This window comes from Dama dama, chromosome 29 (assembly GCF_033118175.1).
Source record: "Dama dama isolate Ldn47 chromosome 29, ASM3311817v1, whole genome shotgun sequence".
Taxonomy (NCBI): Eukaryota; Metazoa; Chordata; class Mammalia; order Artiodactyla; family Cervidae; genus Dama; species Dama dama.
This window is the reverse complement of record NC_083709.1, coordinates 70,521,794-70,545,079: the sequence shown is the minus strand read 5'-3', so window position 1 is coordinate 70,545,079 and position 23,286 is coordinate 70,521,794. Positions and strand designations below refer to the sequence as shown.

At 42.0% G+C, this 23,286-nt stretch overlaps 1 long non-coding RNA gene across 1 annotated transcript in view; it reads left to right on the top strand.

Annotated features, from left to right (window-relative positions):
• Window positions 1–21,321, top strand: part of LOC133048809 (uncharacterized) — a 526,351-nt gene extending 505,030 nt beyond the window's left edge. Inside the window, exon 6 of the long non-coding RNA XR_009691121.1 lies at window positions 20,318–21,321. This is a non-coding gene — a long non-coding RNA (uncharacterized LOC133048809). The remainder of the gene's footprint in view (window positions 1–20,317) is intronic.
• Window positions 21,322–23,286: the final 1,965 nt, after the last annotated feature.

Here is a 23,286-nt window from a genome sequence, read left to right as displayed (position 1 = left end):
CAGTGGGAAAATCAACTGTATTGAACAAAATTAGAAAGCTCTAAAAATAGAGCTGTTTTTAAAAACAGAATGGGCTGCCCTGAGCAACCGTGAGTCTCCCAGAACGGGAGGTATGCAGGCAGAGACTGAAAAAGTACACATCAAATGATCTGAAAAAGAATTCTTGAAATCAGGTAGGGCATTGGGCTAGACAACCTTCCAGTCCCTCCAAATCAGAAACTCTGGAACTCGAAGATGTCCGTGTCCACTCAGAGCTCTTCTGATGGCCTGGTCTGTGCCAGACTGTGACCTGGGGAGAGATGAAGGACACCCAACCCCTGGAGCTCTGGTTGAGATCCCTGATTGATAAGAAGACAGACAAACCAGCGTCTAACTCAAGTGCAAGGCAAAATGATGCAAGTGTTACAGGGAGGTAACCAAAAGGTAACCAAAAGCAGAGGTGGGTGAGATGAAGATCCACCTGGGGCTGAAGAAAGTTCCCCATTCCCTGCATCCCTGGGCCAGACAACTCTGGCTGTGGGGAAACTGTCCACGCGTAATTATGTATTTTATTAAGCACTTACTCAGTGTTGGGCTCTTAGCAAGGTGTCAGTTAATCTGTGTAACAGTCCAGTGAAGCAGGCACTATTGTTTTCTCCCATTTTAGGTATGAGGACATGAAGGGTAGAGGGGTTAAACGACGTGCCGAAGGCCACACACCCTAGGGAGAGGCCAGGCCCCAGCATGAAGCCCGGTGTCTGCCTCCACACGTTGCTCTTAATGCTCTTCTGTTTCCTGGGCTGGTTCCTGTCACGCTTCAGGGTCCCTGCAAGAGCAATGGTGGTTTTAGACGAAGCACTGTCATGCCCAGCATCCTGGAAACACCAGGTATGACCTGTACTCCCCTTCCAGGGGCTGAGAGGGAAGGAGGCCTTCCTGGGCCAGGTCAGAGCTGCACCCAGTCTCTGAGGTAAGGGCTCCTGGGCCTCAAGCTCCACCGTACCCGGGGAGGCTCCTCACACATGGCTTCAGCTTCCTAGAGCGGCCCACGAACCCGGAACAGAGAGGAAAGCCTCGCTCCCTGAGACTCAGATACCACCAGGAATTGTCCATAAATTCCTCTGACTTCCAACTGGAATCCAGTCTGGTTTCCCAGAGCCAGGTCACAGCAGGAGCGAGAGCCTCACAAGCCCTGGGTGGGGAGGGCCGAGCTGGGAGTCCCCGGTGCCTGTAGGGAAGAGGCTTCCACTAACACGTGGGCAGGCCCAGGCCCAGGCGAGGGGCTGCGGGTGAGCTGCGAGGCCTCCACGCAGCCCGTGGCCCTGGGTCAATGCCGGAGCTGCAGCCTCGTGAATAGAGGTTTATAATGTCCATCTAACTGAGCCGGAACTGTGCTTCCTAGGATTCCCTCCTCTGTAGATCCGGGTTAGCTCTGGTCACAGGAACATTTCACGTGAGGTCTGGAGGGTGGAAGGGAAGCAGCAGCCACACTCTTTCTCGTGCTCAGGAGGGCAGGGCAGAGGCCTCAGCCACCCTGTTGCTTTCCTGCTGGCCCACTGGGGTGGCGTGGGACGGCACCCAGACCCTCCACCCCTGTTAGTCCTGACCGGTTTACTCCCTGATTCCCTGGGCAAGCTCAGGGTTGTGCTCCACAAGGAAAAGCAAACCTTTTCCTTTAAGCCCTTCCTGCCTTCAGAATTGGAGTCCCAAAGGCAGTGAGACGGCAAGTAGACTCCAGCCCATCACTGAGACTCTAGCCCATTCCTGCCGGCTGCAATTTATCCCCAATCCCCCACCTCCTTCCCATCGCTCCTTCCCAGCTGCCTGCTCTGCTGACTTGAGGCTCCAACCCCAGAAGCAGAAGTAGCAGCCTCACTCAACCAGACCAGTCCCCATGTCTACGTAGGGTCAAGTCCCTATGATTAACCCTGTGTTGCATGCATTGTGCTAGGGGCTCTGCTTCTCACACTGAACCCCAAGTGATGTACGCAGGGACAAGAAAAACAAGGCTGGGCCTTGGAGGGGCTGAAGAAGGGGTGGAGTTGACGCCAGGATCAGAGCAGAAGTCAGGTCCTCAGAAGCAGGGCACAATTAAGCCCCTGAACTCCTGGGTGTGGGTTCCCTGGCTGCCTCGTTGAAATATTGATCTCAAGACCTGAAGAAAACTGAGCCCATCAAGAACAAGTGACTTCAGTTGTTGGGAGGGCTGGGACAAGCTGGGGTCACAGCAGGTCCTTGTGTGGCTCAGGTATCGCCCTGTAGCTGCTGTGGATACACATGCGGGCGTTCATGCATAAACACACAGCATGTCTGGTCTTCCCTGTCCGAGCAGTATCTTCAGAGCTTGCTTTTACTCCTCCCTTTCTCCTTTCAGTCAACGCTGGGAACTTCAATGACTTTTTAAAACCCTAAAACACAGTATATACTGAGACTGAGGGTCTATGGAGGTTAAGAGACTGGAGAAGAGGCTCTGACTCCCTTTCTGGAGAAAAACAGCAGCAGGGCAGTGAGGCGGGAGGAGCCTGGAGGGGGCAGCTGAGACCACCACTCACAGGTGGAGGACAGCTTGTGACCCGGAGGGCCCCACGTGTGTGGTCCTGAGAGGGCAAGCTGACCCTCGTGGCCTTAGAGGAACTGCAGGGGAGCAGGAAGCAGAGTGGTTTTGGTCTCTGAGGCAGAGAGGTGGTCCTAGGCCGTAGGGAGAGGTTTGCTCAGAGGCTCCCTCCCTCTGCTCAGGAGAAGAGCATAACCCTGCCATTCTGTTCCCTATCACTTCATGAGACAGAACTGCCTAGGCCTTGCCAGCAGGAGAGAGATTCGAACGATTAACCCAATGATTGATCTAACGAAATCAGGAGCAGGCTAAAGAAGAGAATAACTATTTTAACCAGCACTCAGTAACCAGAAAAAAGTAGGCGAAGCAGGGTACGAAGAGCCGGGGCCCCCCTGGAGCAGGACACTGACAGAATCGAGTGTGAAAATTTAAAAATGGTAAGAACTCAGTGAAAACGTGAGCGTGCAACTCACTCAGTCGTGTCCAACTCTGCAACCCCATGGATTATAGCTTGCCAGGCTCCTCCTGTCCATGGGTTTCTCCAGACAAGAATGATGGAGTGGGTAGCCATTCCCTTTTCCAGGGGATCCTCCCAACCCAGGGATCGAACCTGGGTCTCCTGCACTTGCGGGCAGTTCTTTACTGTCTGAATCACCAGGGAAGCCCTGTGAGAACTCTTAAGGAGATTCAATTAGAGGATAAAAAACACTTTCTGGGCCTAAACATAGAGCTTTCTCATCCAAACTTTTCATACATAAACTGAAAGAAAAGATAGTTGGTTCTGAAAACAGATTTAGTATCCTGTACAAGAAATATCTCACAACAGAGCAACAAATTCAGAAAGATGAAAACCATGAAGGAAAATATGTGACACTTGGACGACAGATAATTGGCAAGTAACGCAAGTTCTAGAAGGAGAGAAAGGAATAAATGAAATCATCATAAAAACTAAATAAAGAACAAAGAGTGTTCTGATCTAAAGAAAGATAAACTTTAAAATTAAAAGGAATTTTCGAGTCCTAGACACAATTTTTCCAGTTTTACTGGAGCATAATTAACAGGTAAACATTTTGGGGGAGGGAGGCGGGAGGGGGGTTCAGGATGGTGGACACGTGCACACCCATGGCTGATTCATGCCAATGTCCGGCAAAAACCACTACGATGTCGTGAAGTGACCAGCCTCCAACTAAAATAAATGAATTAATTTAAAAAACGAACATTTTATGTATATGTACATACATGGTGTTCAGTGTGATGATTTACGTATACCTTGTGAAATGGTTACCACAATTAACCTAATGCATCCATCCCCTCACACAGCTACGATTTTTTTGCAGTGACAATACTCACGATCTATACTCTCAGTGTATTTCAAGGATCCTATATTATTGTATTACTATCTATAGTTCCCATGCTGTATAGTAGATCTCTAGAATGTATTCACCCTCGTAACTGAAATTGTGTACCCTTTGACCAGCGTTTTCCCATTTCCCCCACCCTCAGCCTCCAGACACAATTGACTAAAGAAAGAAATAGGCTTTGACATAGCTTGGTTTTAAAAAACCCGAGTTTCCGTTTCTCCACTGTATCATTACTGTCTTTCCCCTTGCAACTGACAGAAAGGAGAAATTAGATCAAACAGGAAGGAGAACTAAACCCAGACTAGAATCAGACTTTTCAATCACAAGTAACTAGTTAGAAGTATAACACCGACGCGGTAAGTAAGGTGTTTGCAGCTATGCAAGCATTCTCGGGGGGTCGCCTGTTTGCGGAACATGTTTCAGAGACTGCTGGCCCAATGGCAGCTCCAGCAGAAAGATCACAAACAGGGAAAAGCGCGGTGAGCTCACCGGTAACCCTGCTTCATGGCTTGTGTCCATCCTGCTAGGCTGCTAAATATCTTTAATACAACCTGTTTATATGTATGAGTGTATGTGTATCTGTGCTTCCTGTATAAATATATATGATGGCGCTAGTGGTAAAGAACCCACCTGCCAATGCAGGAGACTTAAGAGAGACGCAGCTTCGATCCCTGGGTCAAGAAGATCCCCTGGAGGAGGGCAGGGGAACCCACTCCAGTACTCTTGCCTGGAGAATCCGCATGGACAGAGGAACCTGGAGGGCTGCAGTCCATGGGGTCACAAAGAGTCGGACACAACTGAAGTGACTTAGCATACACACGTGTGCATGTATGTATAAATAGCACGGGTGGAGGCTTTTATCAGAAGTTTTAAGTGAAGAATTTTAGAACAGATAAAGCTAAACCTACTAATATCCTTTACTAAATATTTAAAATGACTTGAGCAAAACCTAGAAATGAAAAATAAAGAGAAAATTGAGAGTAAAGAAACAAAACCTTTCTAAATATTTCCTTTCATTTTGCTATTAGGAGAGAGGCTTAAGTAAATAAAGCAGTTTGGTGGAAGCAACAAAAAAGACCTAGCAAATATGACTACAACCAACCATATACATTGCAATTAAAATTAAGCCATAGGTAGGAAACTCATACTTCCACAAATAGAAACAACACACTATTTTCTCGAACATCTAAGTATTTCTAGAAATCAATCACATAGTTGACCAAGAAGAAAATGTTAATAAAATTCCAAAAGGAGAAATGTTATAAGCCATACTCTCTGACTACACATTAATATAAAGATAATGACACTATCTTAACTACTTGGACATTATAAAATGTCCTTCTAAATGACGACTGCATCAAAGAAAGCATGAATTATCTAGAAAGTAATAAAAATTACAATGCATGCATGCATGCATACTCGGTCATGTCTGACTCTGTCCTCGTCTGTGGGATTCTCCAGGCAAGAACACTGGAGTGGGTTGCCACGCCCTCCTCCAGGGGATCTTCCCGACCCAGGAATTGAACACCTGTCTCCTCTGTTGGCAGGTAGATTCTTTACCACTGAACCACCTGGGAAGTCCCAAAATTACAGTATTCCACACCAAAACCTTTATGACTCGAGGTAAGCTATCTCCTGATAGAAATACGTAGGCTTAAGTGCCTTTACTTTAAAAGACTTTTCTGAAATAATGTTAAACTTACCAAAGTGTTTCACAAAGAGAAGAACATCCATTAACCCTTTATCCAGATTCATCTTTTGTGGATATTTTGCTTTATCATTCTCTCTCTCTCTCTCTCTCTCTCTCTCTCTCTCACACACACACACACACACACACACACAATGTTTTTTCTGACACTCTTGACAGTAAGTTGCATACATTAGGGATATTTGCCCTAAATGATGCTTAACCTCAAAAAGTCAAGAAAATGCAAAACAAAGCAATAATACTATGTCATTTTTCACTGATAAAACTAGAAAACATTTTAAATTAAAATGCCAGCTTCTGGTGATTTTGTTTCTTAATTTGCTAATATCTACTTTTAATTCCATTATTTATTTCCTGCTATTATCTTTAGGTTAATGTTTTCCATGTCATTTTAAGAAGGTATAAAATTGCAGTTTTCTCCATATCTGAAAATATCTACTTTTATATATACACTTATTTAAAGTATTTTATTTATTATTGTTTCAAATAGAAATAGCACTGGAAGGAGCATCTTTAGATAGTTATTAATATTTCATAGGAAGTATGTATGGTATACTTTCTGAGACCTATCATACAACTTAATATTCCCGTTCCTTTAGGCATGAACATCTTGACTGAGTTTAACTGTTGGGTCACAATATTTTTCTTTCAAGATGTATTAGCTCATTGTCATCTAGGAAGTTGTTTCCCAAGTGTTTCTGAAGAAACATTGGTTTTATGTAATGTTTCTGAGCAAAAGAGTCTGACAGAATATTTGGAAAGTGCTTCATGTATGGTACCAAAAATTCTAGTATTTGAATATTTGGGATGACTGGGGAAAAAAAAAAATTCTGAAACCCACTGACCTGGAACTTATACCTGGGAAATTCTCAGCTCGTGAAGGGCATCACACTTCCATTACCAGCCTCTCTTCATCTGTCACTGCGTCGTTGTCAGACTATGATTAGATGAAAGGGAAGGAGATTCCAGAGACACTCTGAGGTCTGCCCCGGATGCCTGATTTTGGAGATCTCATTTCTCGGTCTGAGAGGTTCTGCGCGGAGGAATAGCATGTCCCTCGGAAAGCACTGCAGGGTCTTTAGAAGAAACAACACCATAAATGCCTGGAGTATAACACAGTAAATGATCATTTGGTTCATACACCTCGACTTTCAACTCAGTGTGTTCAAATTTCCAAATGTATCTCGAGTAAATATTCCAAATTCTACTAAAATTTTAATCACTTTTTAAATTGACATGGTCTTTTCTCTGGTATTTCAAAAATACGGCAAGTGATAGTTAATGATGAACATCACATAGACAGGAGAACTTCATTATCCACATTTAATTTTTTGCAAAGTAAAGCAAATAACTTGATGCTTCTACTCAATTTTGTTAATAAAAAATTATTATCTTGATAGCAAGATTAAGATCCTTTCATAAATTGTTTATCAGTAAAGTCAACATATATCCTAAAAACAGATGAAAAGTTTAAGGTTTTTTTGGGGGGAGGGTTGTTTTTTTAACTTAAAAAGAGAAAGTCTAATATCAGATTCAGCATTGCTGGACACACTATAGAATTTCTTCCCAATTCAGTTCATTAACTTCAAGTAATTTTTACACAGATTGGAAGATGTCATCAACTTCACTGATGGTCTTCAATGCTTTAATTTAAAAAGCCACACTTCTTATTCAAGCTTTTTTTTTAACCATATATCATATATACTCAATTCCTGTTCTCTGTGGATTCATCACAACTAAAAACAAAATAAGTTATGATTGGCTCTTTTGCGAAACTTGAAGTTTGATATATTTAACAATACATTAATTAGACTTGACTATAGAACAGAATAGAAAAGAAAGATGCCAGCATTTGTTTTAATTTCTTTTTTTAATTGAAGGATAATTGCTTTATAGAATTTTGCTGTTTCCTGTAAAACCTCAACCTGAGTCAGCCATAGGTACACATATATCCCCTCCCTTCTGAACCTCCCTCCCGTCTCCCTCCCATCCCGCCCCCCCAGGTTGATACAGATCCCTGTGTGCGTTTCCTGAGCCATGCAGCAGATTCCCGTTGGCCGTCTGTTTACACGTGGTGATGTGAGTTTCCATGTTACTCCACACATCTCACCCTCTCTTCCCCTCTCCCCAGGTCCATAAGCCTATTCTCTGTGTCTGTTTCTCCATTGCTGCCCTGTAAATAAATTCTTCAGAACCGTTTTCCTAGATTCCGTGTCTGTGTGTTAGAATACAATATTTACCTTTCTCTTTCTGACTCACTTCACTCTGAATAATAGGTTCTAGGTTCATCCACCTCATCAGAACTGACTCAAATGTGTTCCTTTTTATGATCGAGTAATATTCCATTGTGTACATGTACCACAACTTCTTTATCCATTCATCTGTCGATGGACATCTAGGTTGCTTCCATGTTCTAGATATTGTAAATAGTGCTGCAATAAACAATGGGATACATGTGTCTTTTTCAACCCTGGTTTCCTCAGGGTGTATGCCTAGGAGTGGGATTGCTGGGTCATATGGTGATTTTATTCCTAGTTTTTTAAGGAATCTCCATACCGTCTTTCATAATGGCTGTATCAGTTTATAGTCCCACCAACAGTGCAAGAGCGTTCCCTTTTCTCCACACCCTCTCCAGCATTTATTGTTTGTAGACTTTTTGATGATGGCCATTCTGACTGGTGTGAGGTGATATCTCATTGCAGTTTTAATTTGCCTTTCTCTAATAATGAGCGATGTTGAGCATCTTTTCATGTGTTCATTAGCCATCTGTATGTCTTATTTGGAGAAATGTCTATTTAGATCTTTCCCCCATTTTTTGATTGGGTTGTTTGTTTTTCTGGTATTGAGTTGTATGAGCTGCTTGTATATTTTGGAAATTAATCCTTTGTCAGTTGTTTCATTTGCTATTATTTTCTCCCATTCTGAGGACTGTCTTTTCACCTTGCTTATAGTTTCCTTTGCTGTGCCAAAGCTTTTAAGTTTAATCAGGTCCCACTTGTTTACTTTTGGTTTTTTTCCATTACTCTAGGAGGTGGGTCATAGAGGATCTTGCTTTGATTTATGTCATCACGTGTTCTGCCTATGTTTTCGTCTAGAGTTTTATAGTTTCTGGTCTTACATTTAGGTCTTTAATCCATTTTGAGTTTATCTTTGTATTTGGTATTAGGAAGTGTTCTAATTTCATTCTTTTACATGTAGCTGTCCAGTTTTCCCAGCATCATTTATTGAGGAGGCTCTCTTTGCTACATTGTATATTTTCACCTCCTTTGTCAAAAATAAGGTACCCATAGGTGCATGGGTTTATTTCTGCTCTATCTTGTTCCATTGATCTATATTTCTGTTTTTGTGCCAGTACCATACTGTCTTGATGACTGTAGCTTTGTAATATAATCTGAAGTCAGGGAGGTTGATTCCTCCAGCTCCGTTCTTCTTTCTCAAGACTGCTTTGGCTGTTCTGGGTCTTTTGTGTTTCCATATGAATTGTGAAATTTTCTGTTCTAGTTCTGTGAAAAATGCCATTGGTAATTTGATAGGGATTGCATTAAATCTGTAGATTGTGTTTGTTAGTACAGTCATTTTCACAATGTTGATTCTTTCTACCCAGGAACATGGAATATCTCTCCATCTGTTTATGTCATCTTTGATTTCTTTCATCAGTGTCTTATAATTTTCTGTGTACAGTTCTTTTGTCTCCTTAGGTAAATTTATTCCTAGATATTCAATTTTTTTGTTACAGTGGTGAATGGGATTGATTCCTTAATTTCTCTTTCTGAGTTTTCATTGTTAGTATATAGAAATGCAAGTGATTTCTGTGTATTGATTTTGTATCCTGCAACTTTGTTAAATTCACTGATTAGCTCTAGTAATTTTCTGATACTGTCTTTAGGGTTTTCTATGTACAGTATCATGTCATCTGCAAACAGTGAGAGCTTTACTTCTTCTTTTCCAATCTGGATTCCTTTAATTTCTTTTTCTTCCCTGATTGCTGTAGCTAGGACTTCAAGAACTATGTTGAATAATAGTGGTGAAAGTGGACCCCCTTGTCTTGTTCCTGATCTTAGGGCGAATGCTTTCAGTTTTTCACTATCGAGAATAATGTTTGCTAAGAGCCCAGCCTTTTATCTCCAAATAACTTTTGGCTGTATCCCAAATGCAAAATTGAGGAGAGTGTCTCCATTAGAGGAACAGTTTTTTAAATTATTCTTTGTGATTAAATGAGCTATTTCATGTAACAATTTCATTTTATGCAGCAGCAGCAGCAATGCAATATTATATATGTTACAGGGAAATTAAATTTGTAGATAAATCCACTGCCTTTTTAATTATGTCAGTATTATTTTATTTCAATTTTATGCAATTTGAGAGACTCTCAAGGTATAACTGCTCTTCATTTTTAAATTACTGATGCTGAGGAAGTTGAACTTCACTTTAGCAATATGTAGGAATCCGTATGTATTCATTTTCTATTGCTACATAACAAAAAAACCCACCAATTCTAATTCTCTTGCCTTTGTACATTTGGTCTTTTTGTTTGTTGGCCTTAAGTACTTTTCTTTATTTTTAAGGTCTAACAGTTACACTAGATTATGTCATAGAGTTGACCCTTATGAATAAATTTTCCCAGGTACCTAGTGGACTCTTTGAATATGTACCACCTTCTTTCACTTCCAGAAAGTCTTCTTGAGTTATCCTCTTTAGTGACCCCAGTTATATATGTTGTTTTTTCTTTGCCTTCCTGACTCTACCACCAACTACTTTCTCTCTAACCCTTCTTGTTTCTTTACCTTGTTTTCATTCTCTTAGTCACTTTTCCTGCCTTTCTTCAAGCTCTCTGATTAAAATTTTGAAAATTTTAGTCTATTGTTTCTTGGGTGCCTTGTCAAAGACCACTTAATCTTGATTTCTGATATATCTGTCTTTTGTTTACTTTTCATTCTTGTTGAAAACCACTTCTCTTTAATTCCTAATTCAGGGGTGCCCTTTTATGCCCATGTATCATTGCAGACTATCTTCAAAAGGTGGCCTTTATTTTTTGTGACTGGAGAAGGTTTTGAGTGTCCTTCCAGTTTTTTTTTTTTAATTCTGTCTTATTTGCAAGACTGTAGAATGTTCCCTTTAATTCTTTTCTCCATCACCACCAAATCTCTGGAAACCATCTCTCCCAACCTTTTCAAATTCTCTTCTCTCAGAAACAGTACTTTTTAAGAATTGCTACCTCAATAGCATGCATCTTTATATTCCTTCCTTATAGCAGGTGCTCTGATATAGCAGAAGTCTTTTTCAGAATTTTTCTTACTCAGAATATCTCTTTCTGGTGGTGATTTTAGATCAAGCCTGGGCCTGCCGCTGTCTATCCTCTTCACTCTTCCATGTAGCATGTCCCCTACTATCCCTTGACTTCTTGAATGCTAGTGGGCAAAGCATGAAAAATAATTTGTTGGCACTTGGAGTTTTTATCTACTTGTGGGTAAATCTGAAGTTTGTGTGTTCTCTTTCTTCTGGTTATGCTGAAGGCATGATTTTTGTGTGATATTATTCATCCTTCTATTGTTCTCTATTTTTTTGTAGCCATCATTTTAGCTACTCCTAGGGCTAATTTAGAAAGATTTCTTATTGTATCTTTTGAGTGACCCTATCAACCATAAAGATTTCACTGAGCTTTACTTCTTGTGGTTTTCACTAAGAATATGCTCACTGTTTTTTGTTTTCCAGACATAAAATTATGAGATAATTTTGAATATGTTCTCAAACTACATGCTCCTCAACCCAGAGATTCTAATAGTGCCCTCTCCCAGGAGATATGCTTCACTCTCCCCACTCCTTGTTTTCTGAAAATCACTATTCCAGCTACTATGACACAGTGATAAAGAATCTACCTGCCAATGCAGGAGATGTGGGCTCCATCCCTGGGTCAGGAAGATCCCATGGAGGAGGAAATGGCAACTCACTCCAGTATTCTTGTCTGATGAATCCCACGGACAGAGGAGCCTGGTGGGTTGCAGTCCATGGGGTTGCAAAAGACACAACTTAGTGACTAAACAAGAACAATTCCATCTATTGCTTAAATCTATATAATGCAGATTCTGTAGGTGATGTGTTACAGGGACCCTGGGGTAACCAACAGTGAAACTCCTCAGAATGACATGTCCTAGAACCAAAGGATTTTGTAAACCTTCCTGACTCTAGACAGGAAAAGCAATAACACTCTGTGAATGTAGGGAAAAGGAGTGCGTCAGTTCAAATTCATACCCAGCACCTGAGGATATTAGCATAAGGACATGACTGTTAACATATTGTTGTGAAAGAAATAAAGCAGAGGTAAAACTTTTTACATTGAAAGTGGTAAGAAAATAATGAGTATTTCACCTTGGATATATGTATGCTGCTGCTGCTGCTAAGTTGCTTCAGTCATGTCCGACTCTGTGCGACCCCATAGATGACAGCCCACCGGGCTCCCCCATCCCTGGGATTCTCCAGGCAAGAACACTGGAGTGGGCTGCCATTTCCTTCTCTAATGCATGAAAGTGAAAAGTGAAAGTGAAGTTGCTCAGTCGTGTCCGACCCAGCAACCCCATGGACTGCAGCCTACCAGGCTCCCCCGTCCATGGGATTTTCCAGGCAAGAGTACCGGAGTGGGGTGCCATTGCCTTCTCCAGATATATGTATGGAATAAGTAAAAAAAAAAAAAAATGCCATATGTGTCTTTCATTCTTATATACTGCAACCTCACATCAGGGGCTTCCCTGGTGGCTCAGCTGGTAAAGAATCCGCCTGCACTGTGGGAGACCTGGATTCAATCCCTGGGTTGGGAAGATCCCCTGGAGGAGGGAATGACTACCCATTCCAGTATTCTGGCCTGGAGAATTCCATGAACTGTATAGTCCACAGGGTCGCAAAGAGTTGGACACGACTGAGCGACTTTCATTTTCACACACATTGATAACTGGTTGAAGGTCACTTTAGACTTGGCAACAAATAGACTTATAAGCAGTTTTGCAAAATTCACACTCTTTGTTGATTGAGGAGCTTCTGGATCCAGTTCAGTTTATGAGAATTTTCTGCATTTTTCAACCATCTATAGCTTTTCTGAAAAAAGCTATATCATGAAAAGTTTTTCCCCCAAACACTACAGAAGAGATCAGAAGGATTTTGGGAGTGCTGAGCTACAGGTTAAACCTACAGATTATCAGGCAAAGTCCTATTATACGATTGTTTCAGATACACTTTATTTGGCTTGTACTCGTTCTCTTTATCTACCACAGAACCAAATATTATGAATCATACCTTTGACTCCTCTTCAACCAGGCCCAGCATCTAGCAATTGGAATTGATAGCTATGCAAGTTAAAAATCTCGGCTGATGAACACTGAGGTTTTGTTGGGGCTGGTGGTGGTGGTGGTGGTGGTGGTGGTTTTAGTTTATTTTTGACTCTGAAATTAAAGATCATGGTTATGTACCTAGACTTACAATCCCTGGATATGAGGATAGAAGAATAAGCCGTCCACTTGTCTCTACACTGTTACTCTGTCACCCGTCTCTTTGTTTGTGTTTTAAATAAATAGCTCTTGCCTTTTGACACCCTAGCCCAGAGCAGCACTGAAGCATCCTTCCTACATGACAGGTGTAATTTATCATCTGACAGGATCTGTGCAAATTATTACTCACCAGCGCTAAATGAGACAGAGCGGACTGATGAGGGGCAGCAGGGAATAATGAGAGAAAGCACTGGAAGGCAAGAGGCAGGGTCACAGCCCTGTCTCTACCTCTGCCTCATAGTTTAACCTGAGGCAAGTCCCTACCCTGCTCTTGGGCTTCAGATTTCCCATTGATCAGGATGCTGTCTGCAGAGACTAGTGGCTCAGAAGACCTCAAGGTGAAAGTGTTACTTGCTCAGTCATGCCCAGCTCTTGGCCACCCCATGGACTGTAGCCCACCAGGCTCCCCTGTCCAAGGAATTCTCCAGGCAAGAATGCTGAAGAGGGTAGCCCTTACCTTCTCCAGGGGATCTTCTCCACCCAGGGATCAAACCTGGGTCTCCCACATTGCAGGCAGATTCTTTGCCATCTGAGCCACCAGGAAGCCCCCAGAAGAACTCAGCCCTCTTCTGAAAGAGGCTTTGGTTAGAAATTGGCCTCGTGGTCTCCTAGAGCTTCGTAGGTCTTGTGCAGCAGTACCTAAACAAGCAGGAAAAAGGAGTGGTCCACGAGAAGGGAGGCCTGAGCCCCCACCCCCCGGCTCAGGCAGACGAGAGAGGATGAAGGAACACTTGCTGTCACCTAGTTTCCTGGCCTCTGCCGCATCATCCGCACCCAGGGTCCAACCAGTCCCTGCTTGGACACCACCGCCAACGGTGAGTTCATTTCCTGTCAAAGTAGCCCCTTTCATTTTGCATTTTTAATGCAGTAGAAATGAAGAAAAGTGGGTGCTTTCAAGAGATATTCACAGAGTAAAAGTTACAGGAGGGAGGTGTCAGGGATGAAGCCTAGTTTTCTGACTCATAAAAGCACATGGTTGGGCATTGCATTCACTTAGGAACAGATTAAGGGTAGGTAGAAGATCATGAGTCCAGTCTCTCACCCATGGTCGTCCCCTTTTCAGTTTCTCTGATAATGGCACAGTGGCCTCTATTTGAACCCCCAAGAACGGGGGGTTCTTCATCATGAGGCTGACAGAAGAAAGAATAGGATGCTATCTTTGATTTTCTAAAGAGTTCTCCTTAGGAAGAGGGGCCTGACCTCAAAGAACCTAGGATAGAACCTCCAGGAAGCAGATTTCAACTTCATATGAGACAGCAGACCTAAACAGATCAAACAGAGTTCATGGTCTCAACCTCAGGAGTTCTCTCCCTTTCCTTCTGATACACAGGGTCGTCCTGCCTAGCCACTGACAATCCATGATTATTATTGAAAGAGACCTCCTGATATGGAAGATTTGGGGAGTTTCCTTCTGGTTTGTCTTTTTTATGTTCATGGAGAAATAGTGGCCAATCCATTCCTTTTCTAAGAAGAAACCTTCAGAATTTGTTAACGGGATCATAAAAAAAGTGAAAGTCGCTCAGTTGTGTCCGACTCTTTGTAACCCTATGGACTATACAGTCCATGGAATTCTCCAGGTCAGAATACTGGAGTGGGTAGCCTATCCCTCCTCCAGGGGATCTTCCCAACCCAGGGATCGAACCCAGGTCTCCCGCATTGTGGGCAGATTCTTTACCAGGTGAACTGCAAGGGAAGCCCAAGAATACTGGAGTGGGTAGCCTATCCCTTCTCCAGTGGATCTTCCCAACCCAGGTATCGAACCGGGGTCTCCTGCATTGTGGGTGGATTCTTTACCAACTGAGCTACCAGGGAAGCCCAGTAGGGTCATGTCCTACTTTAAATCAGCTTAAAAAGACAAAAGAGTCCCAAGTCCACCCAGCAGACTAAAGAGAGAAAGCATCCTTAGGCAAGTGCCCTCCCCTGACAGTGAAGGGTTAAACGCAGAGGATGCTGGTAACTGGGGCTGCCTCTCAGCTCTGCCCGCAGTCGTGGCTTAGCCTGCATCAGTAGGGGCCCCGCCCATCCAAGCAAAGACACACAGCCTGACTGCAGGGGCCATGGTTTATATAAACCCGTCAGACATCACCTACAGTCCTGAAACTTGCTTTTGTTGTTAATTTTATGGACGTGTCGTTGGTTTGCGATGTTGTGTTAATTCCTACAGTACAGCAAAGTGATTCAGCTATACATATACATATATATGTTCTTTTTCATATTCTTTCCCACTATGGACTCATCACAGCATAATGAATATAGTTCCCTGTGCTAGACAGGCGGACCTTGTTGTTTATCCATCCTAAATACGATAGTTTGCATCTGCTAATCCCAAACGCCCAGTCCTTCCTTCTCTCCCCCTCCTCCCCCTTGGCAACCATAGATCTGTTCTCTATGTCTGTGAGTTTGTTTCTCTTTTGTAGATATTTCATGCAGCTTGTTTTTTTTAAGTAATGGTTGTGGATATTATTCATTTTTTATTATGAACATCTTTCTATTAATATATCTATACATGTAGGCCTATCTCATTCATTTTATAGGCTGAGTAGTATTCCATTAAGTGGGTACACAGAATTTATTTATATGATCTGCTTTTATTGGACATCTGAGATATTTCCAGGTACTTCCAAAACTACAGTGACAACTCTATGCATACATACATTTGTGTGCACTTCTGTTAGCATCCTCTAGAATATGCGAATATCTTTTCCTTTGCTTTTTACTATAATAAGCAATTAGAACCTGTTTTTGCATACATCTCTGGGCACAAGTATAGTATTTCTAAGAATATATTCTTTGAAGCAATTGCTGGGTCAAAAAGGATGAATATTTTTAAAATTTACTGCCAAATTGCCCTGCTAAGATCTCACCAATTATATACTCTCACCAGTGAGAGTATGAAGGTGTCTGCATCCCTCACATGTGCTTCAACTCTGGTTGTTTTAAATTTCTTAATTTTTGCCAATTTGCTAGCTAGAAAGGTGATTTTTTTTAAAAAAAAGAATTGCATTACCCTAATCATTCATGAAGTTGAACATTTTTTAGTATCTTTGTTGATATTTTTACTTCTCCTTCAGTGGTTCACCTGTTCAGACTTTGCTGGTTTTTCTCTCTCTTTGGTAACATTGATTTTCAGGAGCTCCTTAAACAACTGATGCTTTCTTAGTGCTGTATGTGTTTTATATGCTATAAAAAATTTTGCCTAGCCTATCACTTATCTTTTAATTTTGTTTACCTTTGCCCATTTTTCTGTTGACTTATTTAAATTTTCCCATTGATTTGTAAAGACTTTTTCTATAGTTAAGGATAGTAAAGGATAACTATCTTTGTCATAAATCTAGAAAATATGTTTGTTTTCTTTTTTGTTTTAGATTTTCTTGAGTGCAGAAGATGTTTTATTTTGTTTTTGCACACATACCTTTGTATATCATAAGTCTCTAGAAAGGTTTTCCACACCCTGAAATGAGATATTCACCAATATCTTCATTAGGTTTTCCTAGATGTGATTCTTTAATCCATCTGGAATTGATTTTGTTGGGTGGTATGCCATAGGAAGGGGCTTCCATGGTGGCTCAGCTGGTAAAGAATCTGCCTGCAATGCAGGAGACCCTGGTTCGATTCCTGGGTCAGGAAGTTCCCCGGGAGAAAGGATAGACTACTCACTCAGTATTCTTGGGCTTCCCTGATGACTCAGAGAGTAAAGCATCTGTCTGCAATGTAGGAGACCTCGGTTCAGTCCCTGGGTTGGGAAGATCCCGTGGAGGAGAGCATGGCAACCCACTCCAGTATTCTTACCTGGAAAATCCCCGTGGACAGAGGAGCCTGTCGGGCTACAGTCCATGGGGTCACAAAGAGTCGGACATGGCTGACAGCATGCCATAAGAATCTAATTTTTTTCCTTGCAAAATAGTCGGTCAAATTTCCCAATATCTTTCATCAAATTAGTCATCCTTTCCTCTGGTTTGTAATCCCAACTTACTCATACATTTTTTATTTGGACTTGAAAGAGGTAGCCATGATTATTATCAGCAATCTTGACTTCATTTACAAGGGAGAAGTGAATTATTATTTGTTTTGGATGGGAAAGGAAAGTGTGGTATGGGATAAAATCAGGAAAAGGCAGCTAAGATAGTCATGGAATTTGTTGTGAAAAAGGAAAGTCTGAGGCAGAAATGGGAAAAGAGAAAACTACTGAGTCACAGAAGGAACGTGTTATCAAAACAACAATGGCCACAGGGAAGGAATATTTATGAGCATCTCAAAAAAAGGAGGATGCAAACAGAACTGAGTTGGTTACGCGGGGTCCCCGCTGAAGGGAAAAAGTTGACAGTCAGTTCCGCTTGCGCGTGACCTAAGTGGCTATCACAAAGCTTGGCATAGAGTGCCTGTTTTGTCAGGGTTGTTAATTAATTAACAAACATAAAGAATTGGCACTGTGGCTATATATTTAATACATATGTGAGGCTTATACTGTAATATTTATATTATGTAACATATACCTATAAAGCTTTACTTTAAAGCTTAAAGTTTCACTATGGTAATGTGTATGGCTCCACGCTCTTCTCTTAATTCATCCCACCCTCTCTTTCCCCAACTATGTCCACAAGTCTGTCTGTTCTCTATGACTGCATCACCATTGCTGCCCTGAAGATAGGTTCTTCAGTACCATCTTCCTGGACTCCATATGTATGCGTTAATATGCAATGTTTGTCTTTCTCTTTCTGACTTACCTCACTCTGTATAATAGGCTCTAGGTTCAGTCACCTTATTAGGACTGACTCAGATGTGTTCTGTTTTAGAACTGAGAGACTTTGCCGTGTGACACCGGGAGGTCAGCCCAGCGCTCCGTGACAACCTGGAGAGGCGGGAGGGGGCGGCCCAGGATGGGGGGACACGTGGATACTGTGGCTGACTCACGCTGATGTGTGGCAGAAACCAGTACAGTATCGTAAAGCAGTTATCCTCCAATAGAAAAATTAAAAACAAAGAGAAGCGTTTAAAGTTATATATGTTCATTATTAAAAAGAGGGAAAATCGAAGATAGAATAATGCTAGCTACCTTTTATTGGGCACCAACTGGGGTTCAGAACTTTATTAACCGCTTTACATATATGTGATTTCATAAAGAAGAAAATTAAAACCCCTGTAATCTCACCACTTGAGATCAACCACCATTAACACCCTGTTGTATCTCCTTTCCCTCCAGTCTCGTTCTTCTGATAAATGTTTTACAACAATATCTAACATTTATTGAGCTGTTACTCCCATGCCAGAACTAATAAAATAGTTTATTTAAAGCTTTTTTAAAAGCGCTTTATTAAACCTTGTAACAATCGAAAGGGATATGCATTATTATTATTTTGATTTTATAGATAAGGAAATTGGGGCTAGTGAGGTTAAATAATGGGCCCCTTCTGTATACCCAGTTTTGTAGATAGCTTTTTATCACTTAAGCTTATATGAACAAAGTTTTCCCACATTATTAACTATCCCACAGAAGAGATTATTTAATAACTTCCTGTTCAATCGTTAGTGATTTTTAATAGAATAAATTATGCTGGTGGTGATCATTTTGAAATGTATAGAGATACTGAATCACTCTGTTCTGCACCAGAAACTTAACATAGTGTTCAGGTCATTTGTACTTCAAACAAACTCAGAAAAAGAGGTCAGATTTGCAGTTACCAGAAGCTGGAGTGGGGAGAAGGTTGGGGGGGAATTGGATGAAGATGATCAAAAGGTACAAACTTCCAGAAATAAGCTAAATAAGTGCTATGGATACAATGTACAACATGATTAATATAATTAGCATGTTGTATGTTATATATGCAAAATGATAAGAGAGTAAATCCTCAGAGTTTTCATCACAAGGAAAAACTTTTTTTCCTTTTCTAGAATTTTATATCTCTGTGAGATGATGGGTGTTCACTAAACTTATGGTGGCAATTATTTCATGATGTGTATATAAGTCGAGTCACTATACTGTACACCTTAAACTCAGTGTGTGCATGCTAAGTCGCTTCAGTCACGTCTGACTGTATGAGATCCTATGGACTGTGGCCCGCCAGGCTCTTCTCTCCATGGGATTCTCTAGGCAAGAATACTAGAGTGGGTTGCCATGCCCTCTTCCAGGGGATCTTCCTGACCCAGGTAATCAAACCCACATCTCTTATGTCTCCTGCATTGGCAGACAGGTTCTTTACCTCTAGCGCCACCTGCGAAGCTCCTTAAACTTACTGTTGTATGTCAATTACATCTCAATAACACTAGAAGAAAATTAATTTAAAATGTTTTAAAAAAGAATAAACATTGCTGTTACTAACAACCTTGTAGTTAAACCTTTGTGCATATCTGAACACATAGATTTAAAAAAAAACAGTGGAATTACTGAATCAACTTTTTTTTCAGGCTCTTTCTACATATTGTCAAATTGCCTACCAGAATGCTTCAACCATTTTACACTCCACTAGCAATAAATGAAAGTACCTATTTAATTCCCTCGCCAACACTGAGTATTATTAATTTTAAATTCTAACCAATTTAAATGGGTAAGCAATTCATTTTTATCATAAAGGAACAACAAAACAGACTTTGTTTCTTTCAAAATTTTAATTAAGCCTCTTTCATGTGCCAAGCACTCTTCTGGGGGCTAAGGATGGGACCGTGAACAAGACAAACCCAACCCCCGCCTTCTTGGGATACAGACTTAATACAGAGGTACATTCAACACGCAGTGAACAAATGTCAGGTGTTAACTCTGTAATAAGTACTTAGAAGCACTTAGTGTTTATCAACTCCTTCTAAAGTAAAGCTCTAAGAACTCATCTGAGCTTCACAACAATTCTTTTGGTAGGTGCTATTATTGCCCCCATTTACAGAGGAGGAAACTGAATCACCAAGAGGACAAGTAACTTGTCCAAGGTCATACAACAAGTAGCAAAGGCTAGATGCAGACCCAGGCCACTCAGACTCAGCGCCTTTAACCATTACTCTCCTTCTGTTGAAGGACAGAGCACCAGATATGCCGAGACACTGAAGAGCAGAAACAAGATAAGGGAAAACAGAAATATTAAAACAAAATGGATCTTATTTGAATCCAGTAAAAGGATCAGAAATGGAAGTTCATTTGGGTCAGAAATATTACCATGAGATCGTGAACTGTGTCTTTTTCTCCTCTTTTGAGTAGGTGAGGATGACACGTGGCCAAAACCAGATCATGCATGCATGGGACGATAAACCTGGAACAGTCTGAAGGCAGAGGAAAGGACTAATCTAAATTCTCCAGCTATGAGGCAGCAGCGGATGGAAGAAGGGAGCACCGGCGGCTTGTGCCTTCCTAGACCTCCAGGAATGGGAAATGCAAAGGGTTCAATCCCAGCAACATTAAAAACTGAACAGATGAGGAGAAAATAGAAACTTGTACTTTTCCTGGGCTTCCGGCCAAGCGAGTTCCCACTAGGCCTGAGGCCGCCGCCCCCACTGGCGAGGCCGCTGCTTTGCAGACCTCTGGGGCGGCTCTCCTGTGAGCTGCAGCGCCACCTAGCAGGAGTGATGGGGAAATGGCGCCAGAACCACCTGGCCCTTCTGAAGTCCTTCAAAACACAAGCCCCCACTGCGCTCAATGCCAGGGTTGCCACAGTGAACAAACACGTCTCTGTCCTTGAGAAGGTCACCGTCCATCAGAGGAGACCGTCACAAGTTCTGGAGCAGAGATTTATGCCAGTGTTTGTGGAACAGGCGTTAAGGCAGCTGACCTTCCCTGGGGTTCAGGGAAGGCTACACAGAAGAAGCAATCTTCAAACCAGGTCTCAAAAGATGAGGAATTATTAGTCAAGTCAAGCAATGGGACTGAAGTTCAAAGGGCCAGAGATTTGAAAGAGTTCAATGCATTCAGGCCAAGTGCAATATTCAAACCACAATCCACTGGCCACCTTACAGACCAACTCACTCATTCCATGTTTAACAGATGAAGTTACCAAGATTCAGGCAAGGAGGGGAACTCATGCGATTCATACCCAAGTTGGAAGTGTCCATGATGGAACTCAAGTCTCCAGACCGCAGGAGAAAAAGGCCTGCCACCACTGTGTGGAGAAGGTCACGTCATCCGGCTCGACGGTAAGGCTGCCCATGTGGAAGTTAGACCGCGAACTCAAAAAGACTTGCTTGCGTTCAAGACCTGCCTCTACCCCCAGCTCGGTGAGTTTTGTCAGGTTACTTATTCTTCTCGAGTCTCGGTTTTCTTATCTGTCGGATGGGAACCATCATAGTCCCCATGTTTTGTGTTTGTTGTGAGCCTCCAATTAATTAAGTGCTTGGCACAATGCCCAGTATATGCCAGATGCTTGGGGATTGGAAACTGAAGTCTGCAGTTTCAATATCATCACTTTTTACTGCAGCATGATGATACTTTTCTTATTTGAAAACATTTATTATTATTATTATTGACGCTTTACTATTTATTATTTTTACTCTTTCTTATTACACAGTGAGAACTTACTGAAGGAACTGGGGCTATTCTGTCTGAATAAGGATAAAAACAGAAGCCACAGTCCTGTTTTCAAAACTTGCAGGGGTGGGCTAGAACAGAAAGCGGGGAGCTCATCTGAGGGGCCCCTGGGGACCAAGCCAGGCAGAGCTGCAGGAAGGCAGATTTTAGTTTAGTGTAAGGAACTTTCTTACTCTTCAAGTGGCCCTGGGCGGACGTTATTTACTTGTTGTTAGAAATGTCGAATCTAAGACTAGATGACCATTGATCATGGCCGCACCGCACCTTTCATGGGGCAGGAAGTCATCTAGTCCATTTCACTGCCTGATGCCTTAAACATCTAATTGAGCTCTGCTTTCTAGGGGAATATGATTTGATTAGGTCATCTGGGAAGACAGCTGTCTATGTTTATGAATTTCAAAATCGTGATCAATGCTCAAAGATGTCAGGACCCAAAATATATAACCTTGTTTATCAGAGTAATTCATTAGATTTTAGCTGGAAACGTGAGGAAGAGGCTGAAATGCCCATGTCAGCCTGGAGACGGGGGGATGGGCCTGAGAAACAGAAAGCAGCTGAAGCTTATTCCCCGAGCGCTGCCAGAAGAGTGTGTCTTCATCCTGAGGGGATGGGAAGGGCTCTTAAGACCCTGATAGCCATACAGGGTGCAGAGGGAGCGCCTTAAAATCGTTAAATAACAGAACACATCAGATACTCACTATTCAAACATTAATGTGGGGTCTGCCACATGCAAGCACTTAAAATATAAAAGTGAATCCAAAAACCAGAGTCTAGCTGAAGCCAGGAGATGTAAAATCTAGGAAGGTAATAAGACCTGGGCACAGAATAACTGCAATCCACAATGGGAAGGACTAGTGTTAATGGGCAAGTCCTGTGGGGTCACATGACCTTCGCTGGAGGCAGCAGTGGAGGAAGTGACATTTGAGTGGGTCCTTGAATAACACATAAGATCTGAACCCAAAACGATGAGAGGAAGAGCTCTTTAGGGGAAGCAGCAAAGTGAGCAAAGGTGTGGGGACCTAAAACCATGGGCTTGGGGGTGGACAGAGCCCCACTGTGACTGGACCTAATGAAGTATAAGGGCTGGTGGTGCAGGATATAAGATCAAAGAAGGCATCACACAGCAACTCACCTCGTGGGTGTGCACCCAAAAACTGAAAGCATGCCTCCACGGAAAAAAAACCTGTACATCAATGCTCACAGCAGTATTACTCATAACAGCCAAAAAATGGACACAACCCAAATAAAGCATAGTATATCTATACAACACAATGTTATTCAGCATTCAGCAATAAAAAGGCATGTAATAGTGATACGTGCTACAGCATGGATGAACCTTGCAAATGTGCTCAATGAAAGAAGCCAGGTACAAAAAAAAATAAAAAAACACCTATGATGTGATTCCACTTACACGAAAGGCCCACAATGGGCAAATCAATAAAGACAGAAAGACTGGCGATCGCCTAGGGCCAGGGGGCGTTAGGAGGCAATACCTGGAGAGCACGGGCCTTCTTTTGGAGATGATGAAAATGTTCTAAGACTGGTTATGGCGATGGTTGCACAGCTCCATGGATGTACTGAAAACCTTGAATTGTACCTTTTATTTATCTTTTTAAATTTTTTTTGAACCTTTTAAATGAGTAAATTGT